Genomic DNA, 20,973 nt, shown 5'->3' on the forward strand with positions numbered 1-20,973 from the left:
GGATGTCTCTGTGGTGGAACAGGACGGCGTGCGCTCCGTGGTAAACGCTCCGGTCGTCCGTCAGCCCACATCCGTCCATGTCCAACTCGCTCTGCACCTGAGACAGCGGTGGGGAAAAAGTGCTCACATTTTTTTACTTAAGTTAAAGTATGTAGAAACACTCTGTTACAAGTGAAAGTCCAGAAATTCTAAATTGACTTTAGTAAAAGTTTTGGTAGTATTGGTATTAAAATGTACTTTAAGTACCAAAAGTAGAAAGTATTCATCATGCAGAATGTCCCATTTCACAAGTTTTCAAATGTATAAAATGTATTTAAAAATATGCAGATCTACAAGCGATGTGACGCATTGTGAGCTTGTAGATCGGCTCTTCAAATGGCCTGAAATGGTTCATGTATGTTTTGTAATAATAATCCAAATCTACAAAGTAACTAAAGTTGTCTAGCAATTGCAGTGGAGTAAAAGTAAAAATAAAATACCTCAAAATGTTGCTTTTGAAGGGATAGTTCATCCTCCGGTAGGAGACGCAAAGAGTCTCCTTTGTGTCTCCACACAAAGCATTGCAGTGCGATGTGTTTTTTAAGCTTATGGATTGGTTATTCATGCTTTTATTAGGGGTTAGGGTTATCTATTTTTATCTGCCGGTTTCCAAAGACCATACATTTTGTTTTATTTAGGTTTAGAGATAATTTATTTCTGTCAAACCAGAGTTTGTATTTTCTCATCTCTATTGTTAGGACCGTCATAAGCTGCTGGATGTCCTCCCCAGTACAGAACATGTTAGTATCATCAGCAAATAGTACACACTTCAATACACTTGACACTGAGCACAAATCATTGATGTATAAATTAAACAGTTTGGGACCCAAAACCGACCCTTGGGGGACTCCACACATAATTTTAAGGCTTCTTGATTTGCATTCTCCAAGTTGTACAATTTGTTCTCTGTTTTGTATGTAGCTTTCAAGCCAATTTGACACCACCCCTCTGAAACCATACGTTACCATTTTCCTTATAAGGATAGTGTGGTCTATTGTGTCAAATGCTTTTTTTTCAGTCTACAAAGACTCCAACCGTGTACATCTTTGAATCTATGTTTTTTTATTATTTCTTCAGTTAGTTCAATCAATGCCATTGCGGGAGATCTGTTGGCTCTAAAACCGTATTGGCTCTCTGTTAGTAAGTCATTTTTTTCTACAAAGTGATCTAACCTGTCCACAAATAATTTCTCCAATACTTTTGAGAACTGTGAGAGCAAGGAAATTGGTCTGTAGTTGGTGAAATGTTGTTTATGGCCTGCTTTATAAACTGGGATAACTTTTGCCCTTCATTTTATTTGGGAATACGCCATTTCTGAAAGATAAGTTGCATATGAAGGTAAATGGTTTTACTACGGTGTCCATTGTTTTTTTGACAAATGACATGCTTAGGTCATTACAGTCAGTGGAAGTCTTATTTTTGCAGTTTCCAACAGTTTCCAGAACTTCCTGTTCCTCCACAGCTCTCAAAAATGTAGAGTTAGGGTTGCAGAAACCCCATTCATCGGCAGGCACATTTTCCTCTGGTCTTGCGGTTTGTATTTCATTTGCAAGTGTGGGTCCTATATTAACAAAGAAGTGATTGAAGCCATTTGCTATTTTGTTTAGATTGGTTATTGTTTTACCATTGTCAATGAAGGTTTGTCGACAGTGATCCTTTTTTTATGATTCTGTTCAGAATACTCCATAATGCCTTTATATTATTTTTATGGTTTTCTAATAAGTTATTATAATAATCTTTTTTACTTGCTTTTATAAAATGAGTCAATTTGTTTTTGTATCTTTTATATTTATTTTCATTATCTACAGTTCTATGTCTTATGTATTCCTGTATAATGTACTCTTTTTTTGTTACAGGCATTTTTTAATTTATGCGTAATCCACGGTTTCTTTGTCTCTATTTTCTTTTCTTTACATCTCTGAGTAGGGCAGTTTGTGTCAAACAGTTCACCAAATATACTAATGAATATATTATATGCTATATTAGCATCATCTTCATTATATATGTTGTTCCAGTTCTGAGCCAGCAGATCCTGCCTCAGGGCTGCAATGGTCTCTTCTGTTATTAGTCGTTTATATCTAGTTATAGCTGCTATATCTTTATTTTCATAATCACACTTATATATAGCAAATATTGGCAGGTGATCTGTAATGTCTGTCACTAATACCCCCCTCTATGTTATTTCCAAATTCATTTGTATATATGTTATCAATTAGTGTTGCTGAGTTTGTAGTTATTCTAGTAGGTCTTGCTATTAATAGATATAGATTAATGCTATACATATTATCAATGAATGTATCTATATATTTATGCTTATGTGGATTTAATAAATTCAAATTATAGTCACCACAGATAAACATGACTTTCTGGTGGGATTTGGAGAACACATTTTCCATAGTTTTTGTAAATATGTCGATGTCAGTCCCAGGAGCTCTGTAGATGCAGCTGACAATAATATTTTTATGTTTTTCTCTACATATCTCAATAGTGATACATTCTAGCACATTATCAATAACAATAGGCATATTTTCTATCACCTTATGTTTTAGGTTGATGTCCACATACAGGGCAACTCCACCCCTATTTTCTTTTCTCTGTTCCTATAGTTAAGCTCATACCCTTTAAGAGGAAAGTTGATGCCCCTGTCAGGGTCAAACCATGTTTCAGAGACAGCAACAATATTGAAGGGTTTTTTATGTTTATCTAGATAATCCCTGATGTTCCCATAATTTGTATACATACTCCTACTATTGAAGTGTATTATTGATATATCTTTTCCAGGTGGTTTTATATTTAGTTGTTCCTCAGTATGATAATTGCAATTATTTTCTATGTCATTGAAAATATTATTGTCTGGATCAATGTATTGTTCAAAGTTATATCTATTATATTCAGTGTATTTAAATGTCTCCAGATTCCAGCCAACTGGGTTCTGGGGACATCTGAGGTCATTGTCTTGGCTCAGGTTGCTTACCTCATCATCATCCTCATTTGATTCCATTATTATATAGTGTAGTCATTAGTAATAGCAATGATAATAATGATAGGACTGGTAACACTAATAGCAGACAAAATACAAGCATATATGTTTGGAGATAGATATTAGTCATAGGTTCATAAAATAATGCCTCATACATAATATAGCATATATATATATATGAATAGCACTGTAATGTATGGGATAATAAGAGTCTTATGATTCTTCATGGTGAGATAGAGTGGTACCTTATTTGTTGTTTTATGGTTATAATGTCCTGTGTATGTCCTCATTGGTACTGTTCCATCTCAGAGAGGTCTCTGATGAGCAGCGTTTTGGCCTCCTCTGGTGTTCCGTTGAGCTTGATGTAGATCTTACAGTTCGCAGTCCATGTTGCCTGTACCTTCTCCTCCCGTCTCAGGATTGGCGCTTGTCTGGCGATGTCCGCGTTTCTCTTCGTCAGGTGCTCGTTTATGTAGACGTTCGATCCCTTTAGTTTTCGTCCCTGTTTCAGAACTGCGATCTTGTGCTTTCTGTTAATGAAGCGTAGTATAATGGCGGGAGCGGCTTTCTTGTCCCTTTGTGGCAGTGGGTGGCATGCCTCGATATCTTCACTGTTTATTTGTATTCCTTTTCCACGCATGTAGGAAATCACTTGTTGCTCAAGTGATTCTATGTCTTCCTGTGTGGGTTCGGGGTTGTTCCCATCCACGGCCCTGGCATAGGACCGCGGCTTGAATGTTGGGAGTTTTTCGGTGCCTGTGTGTGCTTGAAATAGCTTGGCTTCAGTGTTGACTTTTAGGTGTTATTGGTGGGATTTCACTTTTTACAATACATTTTTTGTGCAAAGTCGAAGAGGGGAGAGATGTGAAATGATTGATTACATATTTAATTGTTGAACAGAAACACAACTATTCAAAATAATAGTCTAAATAATAGTGAAAGTAATCCTTTTGAACTGTTAAAGTAATCTACAAAGAGGACAGTAAAAAGTGAATTTAGGATAAATAATTGGAATGTTATGCGCAAAGGTTAAATTTGATTTGTGCTTTATTCATGGCGGTTTAATTATTTGGCTGATCTCTAATGTATGTTTGTGATATGTTGTCCTTGTTGTGTAAAATCGAGGCCTTTTTCGGAGAGATTACAATCTGGGAGTGCACGCCTGGATATTCCTGTTACTCTGGCCAGAAACAGGATGTTGTATTCTTTTTGGAAGGGACAGAGGTTGAGCACGGCTGGAATGAGATTTGTTTCAAACATAAAGTGCGTTACAAATAACATTTATTATTATTGTTATGAACTGAATAGATTTTGTTCGGTTACAGACCGCACGGCCCAAATTTCACAGATGCCTAAATCTTTCTCCCAGGACTGTTTAATAACAAGGGAGGTTAAAGATGAGTTGGATTTCAGAGCATTATAAGAAATGTATAGAGATTTATTTACTATTAAAGACATGTATTTTTAGGAAAATTGCATAGAGAGGACCCTTTCCACCTGTGAAGCGTAACTATTGGTTAACAGTGTGGTGTCCTACATAATATTGATACAACTTCACATTCCACATTCCAGTAGCTTTGGAGCCAAAAAGGGCTTATTTTACTTGTTTTTGGAGGCTTAATGTAATGTTAAATAGGATTTTGTAGTATCTCTGACGAACTATAATAAGGCGATAAAAAAGTTCTTGAGATATTTGTTTTACATTGGTACGGCTCACAATAGCATTATGTGACAACAGGGTGTGCTTGTTATGCGCACAGGAGGAGGCGGGCCCCTGTGTTATATGGCTTAAACGTACCTTGAGTGGCACATTGAGTGAGAGGGATCAGGAGTCGGGCCTTGCTCCGTACCCTTTCTGTATCTTTGAACGGTGTTTAGTGACTAATTGTGTGTGTCCGATATGCGTTAATGGAGCGACACGCTGACTGATGGGTTGGCCGGGTTGGAGGACAATTTCGACACATTTTCATTGTCGATGTGTCTTGGTGAGTGGACTTTTGTGGGCTTTTCGGTCTGCTTGGAGGAGACGACTTTGTGGTGTCATGGCTTTTCGGCTGTGTACTACTATCTTAATTATCACTTTCGTGGTAATGCCATGTTGAACTTTCTTCTTCAACTTGGCAGTGGTGATGCTAGTTTGATTTTGTGTTTGTGTTTTTATTGTCTTGGGCTTGAGCGTTCTTGACGTTATGTAGCTTGTCTTTTCTTGTTTTTTATACTGGAGGTGTTGACGCGGTATATGTGTAAGTTGTGAGTGTGTATGGGATGGATCTTTGTTGTGTGGAAAGGTGCTGTACGTTGGTGTTGGTCTTCTGTGTGTGTGTGTGTGTGTGTGTGTGTTGTTTGTTGGGACGCGCGATTTTCCCCTGGTGGGGAGTACAGTGTGTGATTTGTTGTTCATTCTGTGTCTTGTGGATGTAGTTTTATTTCTATTTTTTGGCTGAGTGTTGGGAGTTTTTCGGTGCCTCTGTGTGATTGAAATAGCTTGGCTTCAGTGTTGATTTTTAGGTGTTATTGGTGGGATTTCACTTTTTACAATTTTTTTTGTGGAAAGTCGAAGAGGGGAGAGATGTGAAATCAAATGATTGATTAGATATTTAATTGTTGAACAGAAACACAACTATTCAAAATAATAGTGAAAGTAATCTACAAAGAGGACAGTAAAAAGTGAATTTAGGATAAATAATTGGAATGTTATGTGCAAAGGTTAAATTTGATTTGTGCTTTATTCATGGCGGTTTAATTATTTGGCTGATCTCTAATGTATGTTTGTGATATGTTGTCCTTGTTGTGTAAAATCGAGGCCTTTTTCGGAGAGATTACAATCTGGGAGTGCACGCCTGGATATTCCTGTTACTCTGGCCAGAAACAGGATGTTGTATTCTTTTTGGAAGGGACTGAGGTTGAGCACGGCTGGAATAGCATGCCACGGTCATATTTGGATCGGTTAAAAGGTGCCTAGAAATTGAGGAATGGATGTGCTCGCGACACATACGTGCTTTGATTGATAGACACATTATTTAGTTGAACTGAGCCATGAATGATGCACAGATGGAGCTGATTTTAAAACTTTTGAATATAATTGGAGGTTAAAAAGGAGGAACTATAAGTAGAAGTTTCACAGGCTTTCTGGATGCAAGGGTTCAGAGGCTTATTCCAAAAAGAATATGGGCCATGTGCAACAGGGAGATTTTTGTGATTCTATTTTTGCTAAAGTGAATTGGATTTTAGTTTATTTTTAGGAGATCTTAGGACAGAACCATTGTGGCCCTTTGATGGCCAAGAGAAGGTATTACACTTTTTCTTTCAAGTGACGCAGGCCTTTCTCCGGTTGTGCTCAAATAACTGTAAACTTTGCCTTAATTGAGTGACAGCTTGTTAACAGTTCCCAGTCTGAGTCATTTTCCTTTTACATACCATGAATCGAGTAATATATAGAGCTTCGATAGTGGGCTAAATACCTAATTCAGTGGCTCACCACTGGGGCTAACTAAATAGGCTGAAATTCGTTTGTCTGAGGGAACAGAAACATTTACAATACCCAAGCATCTAATAGGAGATGTCTGTGTCTGTCTTGAAATTACCACATTATTGTTTGTTTGTTTCTGCTAGGAGTCAGGGAAAGCGAGAGCATTCGGTCACATTGTGCAGTCTCAAGGTAAGTGTTGGTTGATGTGAGTTAAGGGGGTGGAAAGAGCAATTTTCTGATGCAGACCTAAGTAATTAGTATAGTTTTGGCAGACCTTGAGGGTCACAATCTGTGTCTGGGGGGGGGGGGGGGGGGGGATTTATCCTCGTGCTCAAGAAGCCAACCGTAGGATTAAGGTAGTAAGTTAGTTAATAATTGACAGACAGATAGGGGGGGTCTGCTTCATTTTTGTTTAAAACTGCTCTACGCCCTTGTGACGAGGCATCACCAGCACTGATCTTTGCAAATCTATACTTAAGTGAAATATATCTGAGTATGGGTAGCACTTTACAATAATGACCCGTTATAAAGCATTTATAAACGTTTATAAGTAGTTTGTAGGCTATTAACAAATCATTAACAACCTGTTTGTTGACATTCGTAAATGATTACTAAAACCTTTATAACTACAGTTACAAATCATTTGTAAAGTATTAGTATGTAGGGAACTATTCATGAATAAGCCATTTATATACATCTGTAAAAGATTATTAAATCATTTGTAACGACCCATTCTAAAGCATTTATAAACGTTTATAAGCAGTTTGTAGACTATTAACAAATCATTAACAACCTGTTTATTGACATTCGTAAATTTTTTCGTAGATTTTGGCCTCCACACTTAGTGATTATTTCGGATTTAACTTTCGTTTCGGTGGTGACCAACTTTCCTTTTCGGTAGTTTGATTACAAAATGTAAGTTGTGTAAAAAATAATCTAACTATACTAAGTTGTTATTTGTTTGTTTAAGTCAGGCTATACTCTACTCAGAGTCATAAGTTTACAAAATGTACTAAAGTACAGTGAACGTCTGTGCGGTTTGTCTTCATCACTGAAAATAACATACATGTAAACTGATGTCATGTGCAGTTGGGGTGAAGAAACACAACCATTTCACTCCTAATAATACCTATTTGATTTGACATCCTGACTTGCTGCTGTAGCTGAGGCTTGAACCTGTTACCTGCGGCTCACTAGTCAGTGACTCTATCCATTCACCTACAGCTGTTTCCTTGGAATCCGTGGTTCTGAAACGTTTTCTTGTCAACCCCCCAAATTGACATGTATTTGGGCAGTGGACCCCAATGTGAAAAGATGTAGTGTCAGGGCCCCCCATGAAAAAGATTTATATTTATGCTGTAACATATTTTTTTAAAGTTATTTGTCTTGTTTGTTGTTCAAGTCAAAGCACCAGGAAGGCTGTACTTGTCAGCCATCTGTTAGCTCAATGGGTTGAGACGCAGTATTCATGATCCAGAGGCCATGAGTTCAAATCCCATTGATGTCTTTCCTATGATTCTTTCCTTTGCAGACTGGCTTCCAGAAGATCAACTGAAAACTACCAGGAAGGCTATATTTGCCATCCAACTGTTAGCTCAATGGGTTGAGACGCAGTATACATGATCCAGAGGCCATGAGTTCAAATCCTATTGATGTCTTTCCTATGATTCTTTCCTTTGCAGACTGGCTTCCAGAAGATCAACTGAAAAGTACCAGGAAGGCTGTACTTGTCAGCCATCTGTTAGCTCAATGGGTTGAGACGCAGTATTCATGATCCAGAGGCCATGAGTTCAAATCCCATTGATGTCTTTCCTATGATTCTTTCCTTTGCAGACTGGCTTCCAGAAGATCAACTGAAAACTACCAGGAAGGCTGTACTTGTCAGCCATCTGTTAGCTCAATGGGTTGAGACGCAGTATACATGATCCAGAGGCCATGAGTTCAAATCCCACTGGTGTCTTTACTGTGATGCTTTCCTTTGCAGACTAACTTCTAGAAAAACAAGTTAAAACCACCAGGAAACCTGTAACTCTCAGCCAACAGCTTAGCTCAACTGGTAGAGCGTCTGTCCAATAACATGACTTGACTTGACTTGACTTGAGTGGGTTCGATTCCCACTCAAGCCAAGTGTCCCCGGTAACTTGAGGTAACGGATAAATTGACTGATAAATTTATAGATTCGGTTTCAGTTACTAAGGTGGTGACTGGATTTGAACCAGGACACTCCTACAAGTTATTCTACGGATATCAGTCAATTTATCCGTTGCCCCAAGTTACCTGGGACACTTGACTCGAGTGGGAATCGAACCCACTCAAGTCAAGTCAAGTCAAGTCATGTTATTGGACAGACGCTCTACCAGTCCAGCTATGCTGTTGGCTGAGAGTTACAGGTTTTCTGGTGGTTTTAACTTGTTTTTCTAGAAGTTAGTCTGCAAAGGGAAGCATCACTAAGGATATCAGTCAATTTATCCGTTGCCCCAAGTTACCGAGGACACTTGACTCGAGTGGGAATCGAACCCACTCAAGTCAAGTCAAGTCATGTTATTGGACAGACGCTCTACCAGTTGAGCTATGCTGTTGGCTGAGAGTTACAGGTTTCCTGGTGATTTTAAATTGTTTTTCTAGAAGTTATTCTGCAAAGGGAAGCATCACGAAGGATATCAGTCAATTTATCCGTTGGCCCAAGTTACCGGGGACACATGACTCGGAGTGGGAATCGAACCCACTCAAGTCAGGTCAAGTCATGTTATTGGATAGACGCTCTACCAGTTGAGCTAAGCTGTTGGCTGAGAGTTACAGGTTTCCTGGTGGTTTTAACTTGTTTTTCTAGAAGTTAGTCTGCAAAGGAAAGCATCACAGTAAAGACACCAGTGGGATTTGAACTCATGGCCTCTGGATCATGTATACTGCGTCTCAACCCATTGAGCTAACAGATGGCTGACAAGTACAGCCTTCCTGGTAGTTTTCACTTGATCTTCTGGAAGCCAGTCTGCAAAGGAAAGAATCATAGGAAACACATCAATGGGATTTGAACTCATGGCCTCTGGATCATGTATACTGCGTCTCAACCCATTGAGCTAACAGTTGGATGACAAATATAGCCTTCCTGGTAGTTTTCACTTGATCTTCTGGAAGCCAGTCTGCAAAGGAAAGAATCATAGGAAAGACATCTATGGGATTTGAACTCATGGCCTCTGGATCATGAATACTGCGTCTCAACCCATTGAGCTAACAGATGGCTGACAAGTACAGCCTTCCTGGTGCTTTGACTTGAACAACAAACAAGACAAATAACTTTAAAAAAAAATGTGTTACAACATAAATATAAATCTTTTTCATGGGGGGGCCTGACACTACATCTTTTCACACCACTGCCCAAATACATGTCAATTTGGGGGGTTGACAACAAAACGTTTCAGAACCACAGATTCCAAGGAAACAGCTGTAGGTGAATGGATAGAGTCACTGACTAGTGAGCCGCAGGTAACAGGTTCAAGCCTCAGCTGCAGCAGCAAGTCAGGATGTCAAATCAAATAGGTATTATTAGGAGTGAAATGGTTGTGTTTCTTCACCCCAACTGCACATGACATCAGTTTACATGTATGTTATTTTCAGTGATGAAGACAAACCGCACAGACGTTCACTGTACTTTAGTACATTTTGTAAACTTATGACTCTGAGTAGAGTAAAATATCTATAAATCCTTAGTACATGTTATTATGTGCCCTATAGTAAAGTGAAGACAGTTCATCATTTACAACTGTCTGTTAATGTGACTTTTTCCTTACCTGTTGCAAACTACCTGGCTTTCATGAATGCAGATGCCAAACAATTACTAGAATTATCTTTTTTTTCCCGTTTCGGTAGTGACACTACCGAAACGAAAAAAAATGTGTTCCCCCAAAAACCTGTTAGGAGTACGTTTCAGGCAATTTAAAGTTGATTGGTAGTGACTTTTTTTTTGGTCCCTAACATTCATCGAGCTCTGGACTTAGTACATTTTTTTCCGTTTCGGTAGTGACACTACCGAAACGAAAAAAAAAATGTTCCCCCAAAAACCTGTTAAGAGTACGTTTCAGGCAATTTAAAGTTGATTGGTAGTGACTTTTTTTTTGGTCCCTAACATTCATCGAGCTCTGGACTTAGTACATTTTTTTCCGTTTCGGTAGTGACACTACCGAAACGAAAAGAAAAAAAAAATCCCCCAAAAACCTGTTAGGAGTACGTTTCAGGCAATTTAAAGTTGATTGGTAGTGACTTTTTTTTTGGTCCCTAACATTCATCGAGCTCTGGACTTAGTAATTTTTTTTCCGTTTCGGTAGTGACACTACCGAAACGAAAAAAAAAAAAAAAACCCAAAACCTGTTAGGAGTACGTTTCAGGCAATTTAAAGTTGATTGGTAGTGACTTTTTTTTTGGTCCCTAACATTCATCGAGCTCTGGACTTAGTAATTTTTTTTCCGTTTCGGTAGTGACACTACCGAAACGAAAAAAAAAAAAATCCCCCAAAAACCTGTTAGGAGTACGTTTCAGGCAATTTAAAGTTGATTTGGTAGTGACTTTTTTTTTGGTCCCTAACATTCATCAAGCTCTGGACTTAGTCATTTTTTTTCCGTTTCGGTAGTGACACTATACTTTTGTACACCAGACTTTTACTTGTAACAGAGTGCTTCTACATTGCAGTATTGATACTTTTACTTCAGTAAAACATTTTAGTACTTTAAGTCCATTTTGATGCCAATACTTTTGTACTTTTACTCAAGTACATTTTGAATTCCGGACTTTTACTTGTAACAGAGTACTTCTACATCGTAGTATTGATACTTTTTTTTTAAAATGCTGGTGACGAAAAATGACGAAAAATGACGAAAAATGCTGGTGACGGAAAATGACAAAAAATGCTGGTGACGAAAAAATGCTGGTGACGAAAAATGACGAAAAATGCTGGTGACGAAAAAATGCTGGTGACGAAAAATGACGAAAAATGCTGGTGACGAAAACATTCTGGTGACGAAAAATGACAAAAAATGCTGGTGACGAAAAAATGCTGGTGACGAAAAATGACGTAAAATGCTGGTGACGAAAAAATGCTGGTGACGAAAAATGACGAAAAAATGCTGGTGACGAAAAATGACGAAAAATGCTGGTGACGAAAAAATGCTGGTGACGAAAAATGCTGGTGACGAAAAATGACGAAAAATGCTGGTGACGAAAAAATGCTGGTGACGAAAAATGACAAAAAATGCTGGTGACGAAAAAAATGCTGGTGACGAAAAAATGCTGGTGACGAAAAATGACGAAAAAATGCTGGTGACGTAAAATGACGAAAAAATGCTGGTGACGAAAAATGACGAAAAAATGCTGGTGACGAAAAATGACGAAAAAATGCTGGTGACGAAAAATGACGAAAAATGCTGGTGACGAAAAAAATGCTGGTGACGAAAAATGACAAAAAATGCTGGTGACGAAAAATGCTGGTGACGAAAAATGCTGCTGACGAAAAATGACAAAAAATGCTGGTGACGAAAAATGACGAAAAATGCTGGTGACGAAAAAAATGCTGGTGACAAAAAAATGCTGGTGACGAAAAATGACGAAAAATGCTGGTGACGAAAAATGACAAAAAATGCTGGTGACGAAAAAATGCTGGTGACGAAAAATGACGAAAAATGCTGGTGACGAAAAAATGCTGGTGACGAAAAATGACGAAAAATGCTGGTGACGATAAAATGCTGGTGACGAAAAATGCTGGTGACGAAAAATGCTGCTGACGAAAAATGACAAAAGATGCTGGTGACGAAAAAAATACTGGTGACGAAAAATGACGAAAAAATGCTGGTGACGAAAAATGACGAAAAATGCTGGTGACGAAAAAATGCTGGTGACGAAAAAATGCGGTGACGAAAAATGACGAAAAATGCTGGTGACGAAAAATGACAAAAAATGCTGGTGACGAAAAATGACAAAAAATGCTGGTGACGAAAAAATGCTGGTGACGAAAAATGACGAAAAATGCTGGTGACGAAAAAATGCTGGTGACGAAAAAATGCTGGTGACGGAAAATGACAAAAAATGCTGGTGACGAAAAAATGCTGGTGACGAAAAATGACGAAAAATGCTGGTGACGAAAACATTCTGGTGACGAAAAATGACAAAAAATGCTGGTGACGAAAAAATGCTGGTGACGAAAAATGACGTAAAATGCTGGTGACGAAAAAATGCTGGTGACGAAAAATGACGAAAAATGCTGGTGACGAAAAAATGCTGGTGACGAAAAATGCTGGTGACGAAAAAATGCTGGTGACGAAAAAAATGCTGGTGACGAAAAATGCTGGTGACGAAAAAATGCTGGTGACGAAAAAATGCTGGTGACGAAAAAAATGCTGGTGACGAAAAAATGCTGGTGACGAAAAAATGCTGGTGACGAAAAATGACGAAAAATGCTGGTGACGAAAAATGCCAAAAAACGCTGGTGACGAAAAAATGCTGGTGACGAAAAATGACGAAAAATGCTGGTGACGAAAAAATGCTGGTGACAAAAAATGACGAAAAATGCTGGTGACGAAAAAATGCTGGTGACGAAAAATGACGAAAAAATGCTGGTGACGAAAAATGACGAAAAAATGCTGGTGACGAAAAATGACGAAAAATGCTGGTGACGAAAAAATGCTGGTGACAAAAAATGACGAAAAATGCTGGTGACGAAAAAATGCTGGTGACGAAAAAATGCTGGTGATGAAAAAAATGCTGGTGACGAAAAAATGCTGGTGACGAAAAAATGCTGGTGACGAAAAATGACGAAAAATGCTGGTGACGAAAAATGAAAAGAAACGCTGGTGACGAAAAAATGCTGGTGACGAAAAATGACGAAAAATGCTGGTGACGAAAAAATGCTGGTGACGAAAAATGACGAAAAATGCTGGTGACGAAAAAATGCTGGTGACGAAAAATGACGAGAAATGCTGGTGACGAAAAATGCTGGTGACGAAAAATGACGAAAAATGCTGGTGACGAAAAATGACGAAAAATGCTGGTGACGAAAAAATGCTGGTGACGAAAAATGACGAAAAATGCTGGTGACGAAAAAATGCTGGTGACGAAAAATGACAAAAAATGCTGGTGACGAAAAATGCTGGTGACGAAAAAATGCTGCTGACGAAAAATGACAAAAAATGCTGGTGACGAAAAATGACGAAAAATGCTGGTGACGAAAAAAATGCTGGTGACAAAAAAATGCTGGTGACGAAAAATGACGAAAAATGCTGGTGACGAAAAATGACAAAAAATGCTGGTGACGAAAAAATGCTGGTGACGAAAAATGACGAAAAATGCTGGTGACGAAAAAATGCTGGTGACGAAAAATGACGAAAAATGCTGGTGACGAAAAAATGCTGGTGACGAAAAATGCTGGTGACGAAAAATGCTGCTGACGAAAAATGACAAAAGATGCTGGTGACGAAAAAAATACTGGTGACGAAAAATGACGAAAAATGCTGTTGACGAAAAATGACGAAAAATGCTGGTGACGAAAAAATGCTGGTGACGAAAAAATGCTGGTGACGAAAAATGACGAAAAATGCTGGTGACGAAAAATGACAAAAAATGCTGGTGACGAAAAATGACAAAAAATGCTGGTGACGAAAAAATGCTGGTGACGAAAAATGACGAAAAATGCTGGTGACGAAAAAATGCTGGTGACGAAAAAATGCTGGTGACGGAAAATGACAAAAAATGCTGGTGACGAAAAAATGCTGGTGACGAAAAATGACGAAAAATGCTGGTGACGAAAACATTCTGGTGACGAAAAATGACAAAAAATGCTGGTGACGAAAAAATGCTGGTGACGAAAAATGACGTAAAATGCTGGTGACGAAAAAATGCTGGTGACGAAAAATGACGAAAAATGCTGGTGACGAAAAAATGCTGGTGACGAAAAATGCTGGTGACGAAAAAATGCTGGTGACGAAAAAAATGCTGGTGACGAAAAAATGCTGGTGACGAAAAAATGCTGGTGACGAAAAATGACGAAAAATGCTGGTGACGAAAAAATGCTGGTGACGAAAAATGACGAAAAATGCTGGTGACGAAAAAATGCTGGTGACGAAAAATGACGAAAAATGCTGGTGACGAAAAAATGCTGGTGACGAAAAATGACGAAAAATGCTGGTGACGAAAAAATGCTGGTGACGAAAAATGACGAAAAATGCTGGTGACGAAAAATGACGAAAAATGCTGGTGACGAAAAAATGCTGGTGACGAAAAATGACGAAAAAATGCTGGTGACGAAAAATGACGAAAAATGCTGGTGACGAAAAAATGCTGGTGACGAAAAATGACGAAAAATGCTGGTGACGAAAAAATGCTGGTGACGAAAAAATGCTGGTGACGAAAAAAATGCTGGTGACGAAAAAATGCTGGTGACGAAAAAATGCTGGTGACGAAAAATGACGAAAAATGCTGGTGACGAAAAATGACAAAAAACGCTGGTGACGAAAAAATGCTGGTGACGAAAAATGACGGAAAATGCTGGTGACGAAAAAATGCTGGTGACGAAAAATGACGAAAAATGCTGGTGACGAAAAAATGCTGGTGACGAAAAATGACGAAAAAATGCTGGTGACGAAAAATGACGAAAAAATGCTGGTGACGAAAAATGACGAAAAATGCTGGTGACGAAAAAATGCTGGTGACGAAAAATGACGAAAAATGCTGGTGACGAAAAAATGCTGGTGACGAAAAAATGCTGGTGATGAAAAAAATGCTGGTGACGAAAAAATGCTGGTGACGAAAAATGACGAAAAATGCTGGTGACGAAAAATGACAAAAAACGCTGGTGACGAAAAAATGCTGGTGACGAAAAATGACGAAAAATGCTGGTGACGAAAAAATGCTGGTGACGAAAAATGACGAAAAATGCTGGTGACGAAAAAATGCTGGTGACGAAAAATGACGAGAAATGCTGGTGACGAAAAATGCTGGTGACGAAAAATGACGAAAAATGCTGGTGACGAAAAATGACGAAAAATGCTGGTGACGAAAAAATGCTGGTGACGAAAAATGACGAAAAATGCTGGTGACGAAAAAATGCTGGTGACGAAAAATGACGAAAAATGCTGGTGACGAAAAAATGCTGGTGACGAAAAATGACGAAAAATGCTGGTGACGAAAAAATGCTGGTGACGAAAAAATTGCTGGTGACGAAAAAATGCTGGTGACGAAAAAATGCTGGTGACGAAAAATGACGAAAAATGCTGGTGACGGAAAATGACAAAAAATGCTGGTGACGAAAAAATGCTGGTGACGAAAAATGACGAAAAATGCTGGTGACGAAAAAATGCTGGTGACGAAAAATGACGAAAAATGCTGGTGACGAAAAAATGCTGGTGACGAAAAAAATGCTGGTGACGAAAAAATGCTGGTGACGTAAAAATGCTGGTGACGAAAAATGACGAAAAATGCTGGTGACGAAAAAATGCTGGTGACGAAAAATGACGAAAAATGCTGGTGACAAAAAAAATGCTGGTGACGAAAAATGACGAAAAATGCTGGTGACGAAAAATGACGAAAAATGCTGGTGACGAAAAAATGCTGGTGACGAAAAATGACGAAAAATGCTGGTGACGAAAAAATGCTGGTGACGAAAAAATTGCTGGTGACGAAAAAATGCTGGTGACGAAAAAATGCTGGTGACGAAAAATGACGAAAAATGCTGGTGACGAAAAATGACAAAAAATGCTGGTGACGAAAAAATGCTGGTGACGAAAAATGACGAAAAATGCTGGTGACGAAAAAATGCTGGTGACGAAAAATGACGAAAAATGCTGGTGACGAAAAAATGCTGGTGACGAAAAAAATGCTGGTGACGAAAAAATGCTGGTGACGAAAAAATGCTGGTGACGAAAAATGACGAAAAATGCTGGTGACGAAAAAATGCTGGTGACGAAAAATGACAAAAAATGCTGGTGACAAAAAAAATGCTGGTGACGAAAAAATGCTGGTGACGAAAAATGATGAAAAAATGCTGGTGACGTAAAATGACGAAAAAATGCTGGTGACGAAAAATGACGAAAAAATGCTGGTGACGAAAAATGACGAAAAAATGCTGGTGACGAAAAATGACGAAAAATGCTGGTGACGAAAAAAATGCTGGTGACGAAAAATGACAAAAAATGCTGGTGACGAAAAATGCTGGTGACGAAAAATGCTGCTGACGAAAAATGACGGAAAATGCTGGTGACGAAAAATGACAAAAAATGCTGGTGACGAAAAAATGCTGGTGACGAAAAAAATGCTGGTGACAAAAAAATGCTGGTGACGAAAAATGACGAAAAATGCTGGTGACGAAAAATGACAAAAAATGCTGGTGACGAAAAAATGCTGGTGACGAAAAATGACAAAAAATGCTGGTGACGAAAAAATGCTGGTGACGAAAAATGACGAAAAATGCTGGTGACGAAAAAATGCTGGTGACGAAAAATGACGAAAAATGCTGGTGACGAAAAAATGCTGGTGACGAAAAATGACGAAAAATGCTGGTGACGAAAAATGACGAAAAATGCTGGTGACGAAAAAATGCTGGTGACGAAAAAATGCTGGTGACGAAAAATGACGAAAAATGCTGGTGACGAAAAAATGCTGGTGACGAAAAATGACGAAAAATGCTGGTGACGAAAAATGACGAAAAAATGCTGGTGACGAAAAATGACGAAAAATGCTGGTGACGAAAAAATGCTGGTGACGAAAAATGACGAAAAATGCTGGTGACGAAAAAATGCTGGTGACGAAAAAATGCTGGTGACGAAAAAAATGCTGGTGACGAAAAAATGCTGGTGACGAAAAAATGCTGGTGACGAAAAATGACGAAAAATGCTGGTGACGAAAAAATGCTGGTGACGAAAAAATTGCTGGTGACGAAAAAATGCTGGTGACGAAAAATGACGAAAAATGCTGGTGACGAAAAATGACGAAAAATGCTGGTGACGAAAAAATGCTGGTGACGAAAAATGACGAAAAAATGCTGGTGACGAAAAAATGCTGGTGACGAAAAATTGCTGGTGACGAAAAATGACAAAAAATGCTGGTGACGAAAAAATGCTGGTGACGAAAAATGACGAAAAATGCTGGTGACGAAAAAATGCTGGTGACGAAAAAATGCTGGTGACGAAAAATGACGAAAAATGCTGGTGACGAAAAAATGCTGGTGACGAAAAATGACAAAAAATGCTGGTGACGAAAAAATGCTGGTGACGAAAAATGACAAAAAATGCTGGTGACGAAAAATGACGAAAAATGCTGGTGACGAAAAAATGCTGGTGACGAAAAATGACGAAAAATGCTGGTGACGAAAAAAATGCTGGTGACGAAAAATGACGAAAAATGCTGGTGACGAAAAAATGCTGGTGACGAAAAATGACGAAAAATGCTGGTGACGAAAAACGACGAAAAAATGCTGGTGACGAAAAATGACGAAAAATGCTGGTGACGAAAAATGACGAAAAATGCTGGTGACGAAAAAATGCTGGTGACGAAAAATGCTGCTGACGAAAAATGCTGCTGACGAAAAATGACAAAAAATGCTGGTGACGAAAAATGACGAAAAATGCTGGTGACGAAAAAATGCTGGTGACGAAAAATGACGCAAAATGCTGGTGACGAAAAAATGCTGGTGACGAAAAATGACGAAAAATGCTGGTGACGAAAAATGAAGAAAAATGCTGGTGACGTAAAATGACAAAAAATGCTGGTGACGAAAAAAATGTTCCCCCAAAAACCTGTTAGGAGTACGTTTCAGGCAATTTAAAGTTGATTGGTAGTGACTTTTTTGTGATTTTTTTTGTTCCCCCAAAAACCTGTTAGGAGTACGTTTCAGGCAATTTAGATTTGATTGGTAGTGACTTTTTTGTGATTTTTTTTTCCGTTTCGGTAGTGACACTACCGAAACGAAAAAAAATGTTTTCCCCCAAAAACCTGTTAGGAGTACGTTTCAGGCAATTTAAAGTTGATTGGTAGTGACTTTTTTGTGATTTTTTTTTCCGTTTCGGTAGTGACACTACCGAAACGAAAAAAAAAATGGTTCCCCCAAAAACCTGTTAGGAGTACGTTTCAGGCAATTTAAAGTTGATTGGTAGTGACTTTTTTGTGAATTCTTTTTCCCGTTTCGGTAGTGACACTACCGAAACGAAAAAAAAAATTGTTCCCCAAAAACCTGTTAGGAGTACGTTTCAGGCAATTTAGAGTTGATTGGTAGTGACTTTTTTGTGATTTTTTTTCCCCGTTTCGGTAGTGACACTACCGAAACGGAAAAAAAAATTGTTCCCCCAAAAACCTGTTAGGAGTACGTTTCAGGGTTAGGGTTATGTTCCCCCAAAAACAGACCAAAAAAAAAGTCACTACCAATCAACTTTAAATTGCCTGAAACGTACTCCTAACAGGTTTTTGGGGGAACATTTTTTTTTCCGTTTCGGTAGTGACACCATTGTGTCACTACCGAAACGGAAAAAAAATGACTAAGTCCAGAGCAAGAACCTTCCAGATGGGATTCACTGCTGTAAATTGGAGTTAGGTACCTGGAAGCTGGTCACAGAAAAGGGCCTGCTTATGGAGTTGGAGCCACCATGAAGCTAACTGCAGAATCACAAGTAGCTAGGGGTACGAGTCCGACATGCCCACAGCTAAAGCCCTTTATAACACACTCCTACCTCTTAAAGTCAAGCTCAGCTACGTGGAAGAGGAACAGATATGCAGAATAAGCGCAATCCTTCCAAAAGAGCTGCCCACTAACAAAGGTAAACTGAGCATTCATCAACTTATTTGTACTATCCACAATCCATCCACGCTTCTTTTACAGCTGCGAATGGAGGACAATATATGGTACTGTGCACCATGGACACGGTCATCATCTTAATCCATCCACCTGAGAAAGTCGAAGGCATGTCCAAAGAAGCCCAGCAGTGTCTAAAGCATTGTTCGAAAAGCCAAATCTGTGAAAATATTGATGCATGCTCAAGTGACTTGTAAATGTTTTAGTCAAGTGTTTCAGTTACAAAATACTTAATTTCAATATTAATTGCAAATATTGTTTGTCCTTCCAAATAAATTTATATGGAAGATGAGACCTATTGTTATTGCTTCAATAATGAATTACTATATTTTATTGATAATCTTTCATTATATTTCTAACATAAAGCAAACATATTCACTCATAACATTGTTATGAGTGAATATTTAGCTAAAATAGTTAAGTGACTATGGCACCGCCTTGTAAACAAAATACTATGGTCACTACCGTAACAATACAGTCACTACCGAAACACCAGTTATGTTGTCAAAAATCAGATAGTGCGTTATCAACCAATATTTTATGATAATGATTGGCTAGGTGTATGTGTTATGTCAACAATGAATGTTTAGCAAAAAGAGTTAAGTGACTATGGCACAGCCTTGTAAATAAAATACTATGGTCACTACCGTAACAATACAGTCACTACCGAAATAGTGCCGTCACAACCGAAACACCAGTTATTTTGTCAAAAATCAAAGATAGTGAGTTATCAACCAATATTTTATGATAATGATTGGTTAGGTGTATGAGTAATTTCAACTATCATTAATTCTGAAATCAATATAATCAACTTTATACTTTTTACAAAGAAATATAGCATTTAATTTTGATAAATCTTAAGAATTCAATATTAAAAAATCTGTTAAAATATTCATTTTAATGTATTTAATTGTAGAAACCACCTACATTATTTTTTTTAGAAATAGTCTGTACAGGGGAGGGTGAAAAAATAAATGAATACATTCATATAAGTATCTTTATTCTAAGGTCATTCTACATGTTTCGGTAGTGACACATTTTGGGAGAGGAAAGATATTCCAAAAGATTATGAAAATACAATATGATAATTGACTGTACTTTTACTAAATATGTGTCCCTTAGATCTGGTGCAACGTGAATATGGTCAAAGTTTTTCCAAAATAGAATAAAAATTTCACACAATTTCCAACTCTGAATTTGAACCAATTCGGTAGAATGGCTCATATATAGTTTGGTCACTTTACTGTCATTTGGGGACATAGACATCATTAAAAACCTCAAATAAAGTAATGTGGTTAGAATCAACATATCTGCTATATTGTCTATTGTATAAAATGGCCAATTATTTCCCCTGCAGTAGCATTTAAGCTGCATGTTACACTGAGCAGTTTTACACATCTTTCTGTCAAGTCCCCAACAACTCAAATGAAATAATGCAATAACATCACCATAAGGAAGCAAACCTATTAGATTAGTGACAAATGAATGGCCAAATGAATGGCCAAATGAAGTGGGGGGACACGTCCGGGACACATGTGGACCGTGTGCGCGCGTGGATCGGTTAATTCGGTTCGCCTCGCGCTCGCGGTGGTCGCGAGGTGCGGGGGACTGGACAGATTTTATTATTATTATTATTTATTTTTTTTAAACATTATTTTTTTTTGG

This window comes from Gymnoscopelus microlampas (genome assembly GCF_963454915.1).
Source record: "Gymnoscopelus microlampas genome assembly, chromosome: 10".
Classification (NCBI taxonomy): domain Eukaryota; kingdom Metazoa; phylum Chordata; class Actinopteri; order Myctophiformes; family Myctophidae; genus Gymnoscopelus; species Gymnoscopelus microlampas.